The following is a 13,169-nucleotide window of genomic DNA, read 5'->3' as shown; positions in this document are numbered from 1 at the left end:
TGTATGGTTTTGTTCTCCAACTACAACACGTGGTAGCCCAGAGAGAATGACAACACCTTCCCTATCTCGTCACACTGAGTTTCACAAGCAGAGATCTGAATAAAACAGGGTTTGTTGGGTACTCATTTTTCCTTCTTTCATTTCAAGAACAAAGCGAATTCCCTCGCCCCCTTTTAAACAGACAACAAAGCCGGCACCATGTCCTTCAGGACATTTGTAGATTATGATTCACTGTTCCCGCAATTTGAAAGCAATGTACTCCATGCCCCGACACAATTTTAAAGATTGACACACTTGGTTAACAAAAGAAAGTGCATTGCTCAACAGAGCTGTGTCTTCTCTAGGAAAGGCAGTGCGATTGGATTGCTTGCCAGTGAAGAGACGTTGTTAAAAAGTAAAAGATCTGGGACACTCTGCTCTGGGGGAAATGGCTTTGCCACTGTGATAATCTCAGATAATACCACTTCTCTCACGCCTGACATGTCTGACTGAGCTACACTGACCCGCTCCGTTCAAAGTGACCGTAACCCTCTGAAAGACTTTCTGTTTTTAAAATATGGTGTCGTGCTGTGTGCAGGAGCACCGTTCCCCACATGAAATCAGCCACACTGCTGTTTTCTACATGTTTGGCTATTTATTTTAGCTTGAGCAGCGTGCATTGGTTAATCCCCCTTTGTGATTCCTATTTACATAGTTAATCTTATTCTTTACAAGGTTTTCTCCATTTTGTTTCTCAAAGCACGTTGAGCCCAAAGGCCTGGAAGATCTTTCAGCTTTTCCCCACCATTTTATCATGCCGGTCCTTGCCAGTCGTAGACTAACAGGAAAGGGGCTATGTCTCAGTAGTAGAACTGCTCCCTGGCATGTTAAGGCCCCTTTTTCTATGCTTGGCATCTGCAGCAAAAGCAGGTTATGTGTCAGGTGCTAAAAGAACTCACAACAAAACTTCTATAGTAAGAAAGCTTTAATGGAAGTTTACTTTAGTCACTATAACTCAGGAAGTCAAATCTAACCCACAATAGAATTGCAAGCCCTTTTCAATCCAATTCTCCCGCCCAAAACTTGAATATTCCCAAGGGGAGGGGTGCCCTCTTCCCCAGGTGCCATCCCAGGCATCCTGCCAGAGGTGCTACAATTCGCACGTCCTTGGACTGGCCGGCGCCTAGTGACAAGATACAATGTTGCTGTTACAATATGCAGAGCGAGCGGGCAGGGATCAAAGCACAAACAATTCAGAGCGGGCACTACAAAGCCTGATAACATGGGAACAGAGAACAGGCTTGGGTTACATGGGAATCCAGGAAAAAGAACAGTGAAATACAGACAAGATGGGGTGACCCCTGTTCACAGACAATTCATGGCAGAGAGCAGGCCCTGACTGAAAGAAATGCAGCACACCCACTGCCAGTCTGAGTACACTATGCTGACGACTCAGAACACCTGCTGGTCCCCCCAGACACCTGCCCATGACTCTCCCAAAGTTACTGTTGATTGTTATTATATTATAATTGTGCCTTTCTAATCTTTTGATGTTTTATTGAAAGTTGTTTTGATGTTATAGTCTGTATAATGTTCCATGTAAGTTATAATGTTCTGTGTAAACCGCCCAGACCTGCAAAGAAATGGGCGGTATAGAAATCCAAATAAATAAATAAATAAACAAACAAACAAACAAACAAACGAACGAACGAACGAACGAATGAACGAACGAACGAATGAATGAATGAATGAATGAATGAATGAATGAATAAATGGACCAGATTTTATTTTATTTATTTATTTTTAGATTTTTAGACCGCCCTCCCGTACGGCTCAGGGCGGTTCACATAAAACATTGCAGGAGTAACACGTAGAACAGTCTAACAAATAACACAGTCACAAATGACACATCAACAATCTAACAATGGCTTCGAATAAACAATAAGCCCCCAGAAAGAGATGTCCTGTGTTAGATCCGTGAGTTCATAGACTGGGATGCTGGGAGTTCCTTTCAGCTCTTTATGGTGACCCCAGCATGATCATGCAAGAACCAAAAGTGAACCAAGGAAACCCACAGCCAACCCCGCAATATACCAAAGCCCCACAATAGATCTTCCTACCCTCTGCAGGCTCCACCCTCAAAGTCTCCAGGTTTCCCCCTATCTGGAGTTGGTAACTTTGCAGTATTTCTTCTACACATATTTTTGCTATGTTGACTGATTTTTGTTTGCTCTCTTTTTCAGTTGAATGCATTCAAGCACTAGCATAGCCGTCTGGGGGCTTTTGCAACCTCTATGTCCGCTTAGACGTGACACTTGTTTTATGGTTTCATTTTGAATAACTTCCTTCTGGAGCTTTTTATTTTAAAAAATAGCCACTTGATGTATGTACGTGCAGTTTGAAAACTGAATGGCTCTTGGGAAAGCTGGATTTCTTCTTTGGTTGCGTTGATGAAAACGGTGCCACCAATAAGCCCCCAGCATGGAATTTATGATGTTCATCCTGGCTCTAGGGATCAGTTCCTCATCAGAGTCATTTGGAAGCTCTTTTATAACTTAGGCATCATCATGGATGGGGAAAGAATATTTAGGGAGGAGAGAAAGGCTTAGAGCAGCCTTTCCCAACCTTGTTACTGTTGAGGAACCCCTGGAACGTTCTTCAGGCTTTGAGAAACCCCAGAAGTGGCACAATCATGCAGAATATGGTTGGGAAGAACACCTGTGTACACGCCCACCCTGGGCTACTCCCCTTCCCATCCCCTCTAGGCCCATCATGTCCACTTGGGGGCTCGACATGACCATATATGGTGATATCATCCAATAAATGTTTAACAAATTAAAAAAATATAAATATACATTAATTCACTCCCACCCATTCAGGAAACCATTCGAGGGTTGTCAGGAAACCCCAGGGGTGTCAGGAAACCCCAGGGTTTCTTGAAACCCTGGTTGAGAAAACCTGGCTTAGAGGGAAATCTGAATAAATGTAGGGTATCCATGAGTTAAGAAGATGAGTGGACCCCCTAAAGTATCATGTTTCCAAGTAAAAATGATTCTGGAGATATGGAAAATTTCCATTCCTAAAAAGGTTTGTTATTAGAACTTGCCCCCCCCCCAGTTCCAAATCTGACCCCTGCTATACTTCAGTCTCATTATGTATTGCTTTATCTAGTTTGAATTTTTTAAAACAAAACTTTGAAATGAAATTTAATACCATAATCATATACAATCAATTGCACTATCATTCCATAAATGATCAAACGATTGTAAATGGTACATAACAGTCTTTTGAAAAGCAGGTTGACTCATTTCTAACTAACAGGCCACCCTATTTTACACTCAATTTAGGTTTCTCATTAACATTTGCCAACTTTCTCCTTTCTATTTTACATGGCAAAATTGTTGCCGAACAGTTAATGGGACCAGTTGCAGGCTATTTGATAGCCATTCTTCTTTCGTTAGGAAGTATTCAGGTCTTCCAATGCCTAGCAAATATAATTCTTGCACCAATTTACTGAGTAACCAGAAGGATTTTCATGTCATTCAGATATGAAATAAAATAATTCCGAGATTTTGTGGAGCAATAAAGCAAATAATTCTTACACCAATTTACTGAGTAACCAGAACGATTTACATGTCATTCAAATATGAAATAAAATAATTCGGAGATCTTGTGGAGCAATAAAGAAATTAAACCAAGCAATTTAAAACAAAAACACTTGTGATGGAATTTATGCTAGATTTTTTCTACCTTACATTTGGTCAATATGGGAATGCTTATGCACCATGCCAGGCCCCGCCCCCTTAACTCCAAGCTCCATGGGATGATGTCACTTCCGGCATGACCCAGAAGTGCTGTCATTGCATCTCTGATTATGTCAGTAGTACCGTTGCCACTTCAAGCTGGGAAATTTCTGAACATTTGGTTGTGGAGGGGGGAGGGCAGGGTTGGGCGAGAGGAGGGACCTAAGCAGGGTATAATGCCATTACAGTCCACTAAATAAAGCAGCCATTTTCTCCAGGGGAACTAATCTCTGTCATCTGGAGATCAATTGTAATTCCAGGAGTTCTCCAAGCCTCACTTGGAGGCTGGTAACCCTAAATAGGTTCCCTAAATCTTCCCTATGTCACCTTCCCTATAAAAGTCACCTTGATCACTTGACTCTCATTTCCCCACCATGGGCATAAAATCCATATATTTGGGGTCTAAAAGGGCTCCTTTGGTCTAGGTTTCTACCCAGCCCTCCCGTGGCCAATGCCACCGCCATGAAAGTATGCTTTCTCTCTTCAAGACGAGCAAAGTAGGACTTCTCACTTTCTGCATCCACTCGCCTTGCCCCACTCCCCTCCCGTTACCTTCACAATATTCTTTTTCTCTCCCTTCTAGGAAGGCTGGGCCTCCTGCTCCCAACTGGGATGAGCAAGGAAACAGGGTCAGGGTAACTGGAACGGAGCAACAGATGTCAAATTTTGGACAATTGCTAGAGCATGGCCAGTGATACAAGGACCATGCTTCTGGGTCATGCTGGACGTGACATCACCACATTGATGATCCAGGTTTGCCAGGTGTCCCCTCACTACTAGCAGGGATGGGAGTAGGGTTGGGTGGGAGTAGGGTTGTCATCTCCAGGTTGGGAAAGTCCTGGACATTTGGAAGTGGAGCTTGGGGAGGATAAGGGCCTCAATGGGGTATAATGCTATAGAGACTGCCCTTCTGAACAGCCATTTTATCCAGGTGAACTGATCGGTGTAGTCTGGAGATCAGCTGCAATTCCAGGAGATCCCCAGGTCCCATCTGGGGGTTGGCAACCCTACTCCCACCCCACATAGGTATCCCACTGGTTTCCAGTCACAGTCTGGCCACCCTGCTCCCTTACCCTCCCCATCTCTTATTTTCTCTCATCCAATAGGATCACCTGTCTCTAGCCTCCTCCTGATATTCCATTTCTAGCTTCTCTACCAGATCCGTCTTCTAACCTGATTTCACCTCCCACCTTGCTCTCTTTCCCCATCCAACACCTTTCTCCTATTTCTCTCCCTCCTTCCTAACAAACCAACCCTTTTATTATCGTCTCCATCCTAGCTGGAGGCCGAAACACACACCATTCTCCTAATTAAACCAGACAATGGGAATTGGTGCTTAAAACACTGTTTTTGTATTTCTGCACTGCCTCCAGTTAATGGCTACCATGGAAATGCTTAGCACTGCCCTCCGACCTAGAACTGCTTTGAAGTTACTTCTGCACTTGTAAGTATCCTTTTATCTCCACTTCTCTTTCAGTAGAGATAAGAAGGATTAAACGACTGTTTCTTTTCTTTACCTTTCTCTCTTCTGAGAGAGCTAAGCTCTGTCCAAGTATACAAGGACAAAGCATGTTCTGGAACCACAGACTTGAACATGTGTGTTTGGAACATCAGCATGTGTGAATCTTGACATGGGTCTCCACTGATTAGCAACAGGGCTCTGAGGCAAACTGAGGAGGACTAAATTGGCTTTCTATGGAGGGTCAGAGATCTATGCACTTCCTCCCATCTGTCCCCCACCACACTCCAGTCACTGTTCTGTGTCCCAGACCACAGATGAATTCACTGACCCTGTTATCAAGTTGGTGGTTTCTTTATTAAATTAAATGGTTTTTAAGTGGAAAGCTAGTTAAAGAACTCAAACTCAATTATGACCTCTTACTGTTTTAACCAGAGAGGGAAACCTTCTCTTGTATTAAAAAAAGGCTAATTGAGGTTGATTACCAAAAATTAATCATTGAAGCTTATGAAACATGCTCTCCCTTGACCTTCGGCACCCGTCGTCATCCGGGTCAAATGGCCCCATACATCAGCATCCTAACCAATCCAAATCTGTATAGTTATTTCACAGGCAAAGTTTACTGTAATTCCATCTGCTGTCCTGGGCCTCTTCTGCATGATGGATAAGCTGATGAAAACACATTAAATACACCATTGTTTTTCTCATCTCTGCACAAAAGAGTGAATTTACTCCGCAAAACTGATTTTGCTCTGCATGGTGAACTGCCTCTTTGGTTTTTTAAGCATCTTTTAAGTGTTGTTTCTGAAAGAGGCTTTTCAACGATTCATTTCTCTCCTGCCTGAGACGAACTATTAGCCATGCAGAGAAGCTCCTTAGTTATGCAGATTAGTGACTGCATTAGAGAACAAAGCGGAGTTGGCAAAACTACAGGTGGCAGGGCTATGAATTGTTTCATGCAGAGAGCATTGCAACATAGTTTTTCAACATATATTCAATGCAGAACAATGATTGTAATATAATAAAGCAGTCTAAACTGTTTTTTTTAACTGTTTTATTTGGCTCCATGCAGAATACCTCCTGGAAGGTAGATTTTGAGGGATACCCTCTGAAGATAGATTATGTCCCTGTGGTGTCCATGCCCTGAGTCCATTGTGCCTTTTATGACCCTTAACATAAATTTTACATGGATAGTTTTTGAGCTGAGAATACTAATCCCTCCCACTTAATCAAACTCTATAGCCTTCTCATTGATATGGTGCCGGGGAGACTTAAGAACACAGCTAATTACCTACAGAGTATTCAGAGATGCTGTTAAGGTTACAACTGGAATTTTATCTGTTTTGTGTACTACTGTCAATTGGTTTTCTTTTGTATAATTCCAGGAAAGGTCTTATGTATGTAAGTGCAAAGCTAAACAGGTTTGGCCCTGGCCAGTATTTGGATGGGAGACCATCAAGGAATACCAGAGGCACTACATGAAGGTGGGCAACTGACTTCATTATTCTCTTGACTTGTAAGCTCTATGAAGTAGCCATAAATTGGTCGTGACTTGGAGGCAAAAAACAAAAAAGACACTAGGAACCCATAATAGTTGCTTGGAGATTTCACCCATTGGTTTAGGGCAGGGGTAGTCAAACTGCGGCTTTCCAGATGTCCATGTACTACAATTCCCAGGAGCCCCTGCCAGAAAATGCTGGCAGGGTCTCATGGGAATTGTAGTCCATGGACATCTGGAGGACCACAGTTTGACTACCCCTGGTTTAGGGGGTGTGGCCCCAAATGTAGTGGGGAACTCTGCAAGAGAACTTTGGGAATATCAGCTTCAGCCAAACCAGTAAATATCCCTTGCTGCCTATTGGCTGGAGTGAGTCCATTGTCTCGGCCTCTATATGACCTATAGGTCCAATCAGTGATCCGTCTGGAGATGTGGGGGGGGGGTGGAAAAGAATGGAACTTGATAGCCCATGGGCTGAGGAAATGTGAAGGTCAACCCAGAAGCCAATAAGATTGGATCCTTCTGCTGAGATCGACAGGTGTCCTCCTCCCAAACCAAAAAGTATATTCCAGTCAGTCATTCAGGGAAAGAGGAATAAGAGCTGGCAGCTGTGTAGATCAGCACTGGAGCTGTCCACAGGCGTGGCAATCTGGGAGCAAGTAAAGAGCATGGAAAGCCAGAACAACCAAATCAAAAGTAGAGCTGTCCAAACAGAAAACTTGAGCATATGCTGGCGTCAAGGAACGGTATACCAATGAAGGTCAAGCAGAGATGTATTGTAGTACCCAGCTCACCCATCCTCTCTGTTGCCTGGAGCTGGGTCTGGATCCTGGCCACAGAGCGCAGCTCTCTCCTCTTGAGTAATTCCATGAAATAGGATATTGCGATGTACTTGTGTATCATACAATCTTCTGGGGCTGCTAGGCATGAATGTGTTCATTCTGTCTTTACTCCTGGCTTCAGGGCTTGCAAAACAGAACTCTTCCACCGGTCAATGAGAAAGATTTGTTGGTTCCCCCTCCAGGATAGTGTGTGTATGGCAGCTTGGTTTCATCTGCCCCCTCTTCCCACCTCCAGTTTGAGGGAAAGGTTTTATATATATTTTTTCTGCCATTCTTCTCTTTTACATTGTTCATTTGGATGGTGATGTTTTTTATGTCTGGGGTTTTAATAGGGTTTTATTCATACTAACGTAACCCGCCATGAGTCACTGCGAATGGCGGGCAATAAATCTAAATATAATAACAATAACTTGGACATGGTGCCTTCTCCATGTACATCCATTCTGGGAAATTCAGAAAGAGGGGGTTCATCTCCTCCATTAGGTCATCCACAATGGTATGCTTGAGCATTCCCTGTGGAGGTTCTTAGTTCTCCCTGGTTTTGGATATGGTAAGAGCTGTAGGTGGAATCTTTCTCAAGTGGTCTGGTTCCATTCCATTCCAGTTCTGGGTCAGAGTAGATCCCGATCAAGACCCAGTAAATGGAGGTCATGGCAAATGCATTTGCTGCTGGTTGTAGAAGCTTACATTTTCACTGAGCAGTGAATTCTGAACTTCATCTAACACACTTTGGAAACACATGAGGCTGTCATATACTAAATCAGACCATTGGCCCATCAAGGTTGATCTCATCTGCTCTGATTGACAAGTACTCTCTCCATAGTCTCAGGCAGAGGTCTTTCACATCAGAGAGCCAGCTTGGTGTAGTGGTTAGGAGTGCGGACTTCTAATCTGGTGAGCCGGGTTTGATTCCCCACTTCTCTTTCACATGCAGCCAGCTGGATGACCTTGGGCTCGCCACAGCACTAATAAAGCTGTTCTGACTGAGCAGGAATATCAGGGTTCTCTCAGCCTCACCTCCCTCCCAGGGTCTCTGTAGTGGGGATAGGAAAGGGAAGGTGATTGTAAACCACTCTGAGACTCCTTCGGGTAGAGAAAAGTGGCATATAAGAACTAATTATCTTCTTTAGTAATATCAGGGCTTTCTCAGCCTCACCTCCCTCACAGGGTGTCTGTTGTGGGGAGAGGAAAAGGAAGGTGATTGTAAGCTGCTTTGAGACTCCTTCGGGAAGAGAAAAGTGGCATATAAAAACCAACTCTTATTCTTCTTCACCCTTTGCCTGATCCCCTGGAGATATCAGAGATGGAACCTGCAACCTTCTGCAGGGAAAAGCAGAGGCTTTATCACGGAGCCACTGTCCCTCATCCACTAAAGGTGTGTGCCTGTTCACATAGGAGGAGGTGGTCCTGTGGAGATGTTGGATCTAGAATCTTGAAGGCACATTTGAAAACATCCGCTTAAATTTGGTCTCAAACCTGACCGCCAATTCTTCAAGACCAGAGGTACGTGTTTCATGCAACAAACTCCAGTTTAAATTCTGTCCACTTCATTTTGCACTGTTGTTTCCTGAAAAATAGCCGTACACAGAGTACATCACAATGGCTTCATTTTGATGCTACTAAGGCATGTGTATCATTGGCCAAATCATCTTGGGAACATCACAAAGCTTCAGTGTTGGAAAAGATCCAGTACTTTTCCTGTTGATGCATATTCACTTCAGCAGTATAATTTTATGAATGCGCTGATTGGATTCAAAAATTGCAGTTTTAGATGTGGATTCTGCTCAGTCGGAAAGGGCAGTCATCTCTCCCCCCAGCCAGCCCCACTAATGAAATTTGGTAGAAAGCCTACTGGCAAAATTGATTCAGTGCTTTTGTTTTGTTTCAGGGATAAAAATCTACAAAGTCTAAAAGTCAACAAATGGCAAACATATGGAGAAGCTGGGGGTAAAATGCTGGCAAAGAAACAACAGAAAGATAAGCATGCTTACTGGAAAGAGGCAGAGTGAAATTGCTTGAAATTAGAGTGCATTAAATTAAAAGATAAAAGAAATGGCATATTTTGCCTGGGGAGAGATTGCCATCCAAAGCTGAGCCTTTCCACCTGCTCAGCCCTACCCCCTACTGGACACCTCTAAAAGCACTGGAACTTGGCATTGGTTTGTTAATTGCTTGCCATTTGATTTTTGTATGTTATTCGGATTCTTCTCATTCCTTTGCATCATGGATGGGATGTTCTGTCTGAATAGAAAGGGTATCTACCTATCTCTACACCTTATATTCTAATAGCCAGCCACAGGCCCCATCTGCAGATAGCTAAATATGCAGATCAAGGCCACACAGAAGCTAAAGACATTGCATTTCCCCCCCTTAAAACCAAAATAAAATAGATGAGGGGGGCATTCAAATCCTTCTAAAAATGTTGCCTGCATGCTTAGAAGAAGAAGAAGAAGAAGAAGAAGAAGAAGAAGAAGAAGAAGAAGAAGAAGAAGAAGAAGAAGAAGAAGAAGAAGAGTTGGTTCTTATATGCCGCTTTTTTCTACCCGAAGGAGTCTCAAAGTGGCTTTCAATTGCCTTCCCTTTCCTTTCCCCACAACTGACACACTGAAGGAGGTGAGGCTGAGAGAGCCCTGATATTAATGAAGAAGAAAAAGAAGAGAATCAGTTCTTATATGCCACTTTTCTCTACCCGAAAGAATCTCAAAGCGGTTTACAGTCACCTTCCCTTTCCTGTCTCCACAACAAACACCCTGTGAGGTGGGTGAGGCTGAGAGAGCCCTGATATTACTGCTCTGTCAGAACAGCTTTATCAGTGCTGAGGCGAGCCCAAGGTCAACCAGCTAGCTGCATGTGGGGGAGCGGGGAATCACCAGATTAGAAGTCCACACTCCTAACCATTACACCAAGCTGGCTCTCAGACAATGCACTCATGGAAACCACTCCAGTCAGCCAGTGCAGTGGAGCAGGACTCCAGTGCTGGACACAGGCAGCCATTGTGGGCCCAGATTCAGCCCATTACAATGGCAGCTGCAGCGGTGGACACCAACCGCCACTTGTGGTGGACTGCCCTTTTTAAATCCAACAAGTGCTGTACAAACAGGCATAGACTGAAGAGTTTATATTCATAAACTTCTGAGAAATTACGCACAATTCCTGTCAGAAATGGCAAGGCCACGCAGACCTAGAGAGGCATACGATGGCGAGGGAGAAGAAACATTTGCTGAGGGAAGTCTTAAACAGGAGGTGAAAATTGAGACAGAAAACTGAGAAGAAGCAGCAAAAATTCAGGCAAATAAAGAACCACGACTAGAATTAGCCAGGATCAAGGTGGAAATGTCTAAATGGCAAAGCAAGAGCAAGAAGCCAGTCCAACCAGGGCGACAGCTCTGAAGAGTGCAGTGGGTGGCCTTCTCGGTCCTGGCCCCTACCTGGTGGAATGAGCTCCCAGGTGAGCTGCAGGGCCTGCAAGACGGAGCTCTTCCACCAGGTCTATGGTTGAGGCTGGGGTCAGCAAACTCGGGACATCACCCCCCCCCAGGAGTTAGGAAGTGTACATTGCACTCCTCCATTATCTCTGATATTAGTATGGGGAGGGATGGGGTATTTTCTCTTTGCCGCCATGTTGGTATTAATATTTTAATGAGGGTTTTAATGGGTTTTAATGAGGTTAAGATCATTGTCACCCGCCTCGAGCCTTCCAGAAGAGGCGGGAAATCAATCAATCAATCAATCAATCAATCAATCAATCAATAATAATAATAATAGAAGCTGCCTTAAGAGTCAATTAAAAACTTAAGACAACACTGATGTTTCAAGATAAGGGGTTTGGGTATTAGAAAGGGTGCAACACCTTTATAGAAACCAAAAGAGTAAGAGAATACTCAAAGAAAGTATACTAGAGTGTCTGGGAGATATACTGGAACAAAAGCCTCTCGGCATTTTTAAGTAACTGAATAGCTTAAGAGACTCTCTGCAGCCTGAAACATAAGTATTAAAGCCTGTGCTTATTCTAGTTTTACCTCAGAGTGACTTCAGAAATTTCAACTCCTGATTTCACCTGAGCTTTCCCTCAGTGCTGACTAAAATATTTCCTTAATTTTGAATTTCAAAGCATCCCAAGGGTCCTTTTCAATGGTTTAAGTTAAAGGGCGACCAGGGCCCTTCCCTCCAGTTCCTGGGCTGAATCAGCAGAAAAACACCATCCTGAGACAGGGTGGGACAGACAGAGCTTTCCAGGGAAGGGAAAAAAAACAGACACCTAGGGCTGTTCAGTCAGAAAAGCAAACAGAAACGAATGGGACGTTTTACCTCTGTGGGAGAGAACGGGAAAGGGCTCATCATATTGCTGATGGCTTGGCTGCCGGGCTCAGTATTGGTTGTGGGGGAAGCAATTTTGTGGGGGGGGGGGATATGGGACTTCCTCCCATGAGCCTTGCAAGCCCTCTCTTGTACTTCCGTAGGGATGCCAGCCTTCAGGTGGGACCTGGGGATGCCCCAGATTTAGAGTTCAGCTTCAGAACAGAGATCAGTTTCCCTGGGGCAAAAGGATGCTTTGGAGGGTGATCTCTAAGGCATTATACCCCACTGAGGTCCCTGTCCCTCCAGGCTCCATCCCCGTAACTCTGGGAGTTTCCCAACCTGGTTCTGGCAACCCTGCACCCCTCACCTCACCCACATTCCCCATTGGAGGCCAAAGAGCACCTGGCAACTTTATACAGCAATAATTTACTAGGTGTCACTAACTTCATTGGGACGTACGTCAAGTAACGGTGTGTCTTTTATTTTGTTTTGTTTTAAGACTCCATTTCCCCCTCCAGTAGGGACCCAAAGTTCACAATATTCTTCCCATCTCCATTTTACAATCACAATAGACTCATTGCTAGGTTAGGCCGAGACTGCATGGCTGGCCCCAGGATAACCAGGGAATGGCATTCCATCTACCTTGGGTCAGGAGTAACAGCTACAGTACCTACTCACAGCCATTCCATGTTTCTCTCCCAGCCAGCCTTACACATCTTTATAAAACTACATGGACGTGAGGGAATCTCCAGCGCTGAAAGGCTGGGCTCAGGGGCATCCACAAAGTCCTGGGTCCAATCTCTGGCAGGGTCAGGTCATCGGTGATGGGAAAGCCATCCACCTGAGGTTCTTGGTGCTCTTCCTCTACATGCAGCCAGCTGGGTGACCTCAGGGTAACCACAGTTCTCTTAGAGCGTTTTCAGCTCCACCTGCGTCACAGGCTGTCTATTGTGGGGAGAGGAAGGGAAGGCGATTGGAAGCCATTTTGAGAATCCTTGGGTAGTAAAAAGCAGGGCATCCAAAAAACAAAACAAAACAAACAAACAAAAAACGCTCTTCTTCTTTCCTTTAGAACTGTTGCTGATCAGAGTAAAGAATTCTGACTTCAATAGACCAATAGCTCCTCAGTAAAAGACAGCTTACATCAGCCTTTCTCAATTTTTTTAACAAATTCAAATTCAAATTCAAAAAACCTTTAATGGCACATAAAACATCATGAGAACAAAGGTAATTCATAATTATAATTAATTAATTAATTACAATTAATTGATAAAAATTACATAGTCTTG

At 44.0% G+C, this 13,169-nt stretch overlaps 1 long non-coding RNA gene across 1 annotated transcript; it reads left to right on the top strand.

The window, feature by feature from the left end:
* Positions 1-4,479: 4,479 nt before the first annotated feature.
* Positions 4,480-6,696, top strand: LOC143838942 (uncharacterized). Its single transcript, XR_013231486.1, has 3 exons — positions 4,480-4,535; positions 5,156-5,226; positions 6,627-6,696. It is a non-coding gene; the product is annotated as an uncharacterized LOC143838942 (long non-coding RNA).
* Positions 6,697-13,169: the final 6,473 nt, after the last annotated feature.

This window comes from Paroedura picta, chromosome 5 (genome assembly GCF_049243985.1).
Source record: "Paroedura picta isolate Pp20150507F chromosome 5, Ppicta_v3.0, whole genome shotgun sequence".
NCBI classification, from domain to species: domain Eukaryota; kingdom Metazoa; phylum Chordata; class Lepidosauria; order Squamata; family Gekkonidae; genus Paroedura; species Paroedura picta.
The sequence above is the reverse complement of the archived record's forward strand: the minus strand, read 5'-3'. Positions and strand labels throughout refer to the sequence as shown.